Here is a 2234-nt window from a genome sequence, read left to right as displayed (position 1 = left end):
TAAATAAATAAATAAATAAAAGTAAAAGAAAAAGATGCTAGTGAACTGTGGAGAAAAGGTAACACTTAAACACTGTTGCCGGGAATGTAAACTAGTTCAGCCACTGTGCAAAATCGTTTGGCGATTTCTCGGAGAACTTAATACAGAACTACCATTTGATCCAGATATCCCATTACTGAGTATATACCCAAAAGAAAACAAACCATTCTACCAAAAAGGCACATGCACTCCCATGTTCATCGTACCACTATTCACAGTAGCAAAGACATGGAATCAACCTAAGTGCCCATCAACAGTGGACTGGATAAAGAGCATGTGGTACATACACACTGTGAAATACTATGCAACCATGAAAAAGAATGAAATTAGGTCTTTTGCAGAAACATGGACGCACGTGGAGGCCATTATCCTAAGTGAATTAACACAGGAACAGAAAACCAAATACTGCATGTTCTCACTTATAAATGAGAGCTAAATATTGGGTACTTATGGACCTAAATATGGCAACAATGTATACTGGTGACGGCTAGAGAGGGGAGGAAGGGTAAGAGGTAAATGTTGAAAAACTACCTATTAGGTAGTATGCTCAGTAGTTGGTTAATAAGATCATTCATACCTCAAACCTCAGCATCACACAGTATACCCATGTAACAAACCTGAACATATATCTTCTGAATCTAAAATAAAATTAAAAAATAAAATAAAATAATAAAATGCCAATATTGGTTTTGTATAGTTGGTTTAGCATGCTTATGCCATTTTTTAGGTGTTGAATGTAGAATATGATTGGGTAACGTGACACAGCAAATAACATTATGCAAATGTGGATAATGTCCTGAGGTAGTTTGAGCTTAATGAAGCTCTCAAGATATCCATTCCACTGCCTCATAACAATGTACAGATAGCAACATTTTTTGATCAAGCTGCAAAAGCAGATGTTAAAGAACAGTGAAATTCACAACTTTCCTAAGTTGAAGTCATTGTGCAACAAGTGAAATCTATAGAAATAGGTGATTAGGAACACTTAAACACTGTGTACATTACCATGAAATTCCTTCTTAAATAAAGTGAACATTTTCTAGTAGTTTAGTGAAGTGTATTTAAGTAGAAAAATGAGTAACACAGACAGGGTAGTGTCAGAAATGGATTCTTAAAGGGGTAGAAATAAAACAGTCTTAGTTTTAAGTAGCTTCTCTCAGATCCCTTTGAAATTAGTCTTTAAAATTTTCTGTCAAAAATTAATTTTTTTCTGCTAATTCATGCTATATTTAGAAGTGGCTTTTAACTCTGTTGTTTAATATTTATCCTGAGAAGAAACACAGACTAGCTTTAACACAGGAAAGAGAATTCTCACAGGAATCAATGTGTATTTTTCTAAAATGTGATGAGTAAGCATCTAATGTTGAAGCAATTTTTAAAACACTTGCTAAATAAGCATATGTTACTTTATTAATTGTGAAGTGGAAAACTGATTTTACTATAAATATAAAAAAATAAAGACTTGGCTGGTTAAGCTACAAGACACTCTGTATTTCTAATATTTAAAAATCACATATTCTAAATAATTTGTGATTTTGAATGTTCAAAGTATTATGAGGTTGAACATTCTTGGCAGCTACGTATACACGCTATCTTAGTTTGGTATAACTATAGGACAAATCCATGTAGTGTTATGGAACAGTGTCATATATGAATTTTAAATGAACATCTCCAAAATTAATTAGAATGAGATTTAAAATTACACCATTATAGTAATTTCCAACTTGCCCAAGAAGGACTTAAATTACAAAATACTTCGCTTTCTCTCTCCCTTATATTTAGAATATAATTAAACTGCTCATTTCTTTTATTATTACATACATGAATTTCGAATGTATAATTTAGGTTGTATCCAGTCCTCAGAGCTTCTTACCGGATATGGCTTGAATATTACTACACCTTAGAAATAAATAAAGAAGTTATTAAAGACTAAGCTGTCTGTGTTCTATCAACTGTTGGGGGATTAATCTTCCTTGAAATGTATGCCTTTTTCTCCCTTTTTGTCCCTTTTTTCTTATTTATTCTTTATACTGAATTATTGAATATAGTTAAATTTTATTTTATAAATAAAGAGTTGTAATGCATGATCTTCTATAGTACAAGTTAAATGAGAACATGAGAATGTAATTGTCTTGGCTGTATTCTCAATGCATAAAATAGTGTCTGACACATAGTAGGCATTCAATGATTGTTTA

This window comes from Mandrillus leucophaeus, unplaced genomic scaffold, assembly GCF_000951045.1.
Source record: "Mandrillus leucophaeus isolate KB7577 unplaced genomic scaffold, Mleu.le_1.0 Scaffold613, whole genome shotgun sequence".
Taxonomy (NCBI): domain Eukaryota; kingdom Metazoa; phylum Chordata; class Mammalia; order Primates; family Cercopithecidae; genus Mandrillus; species Mandrillus leucophaeus.
This window is presented reverse-complemented; position numbering follows the sequence as displayed.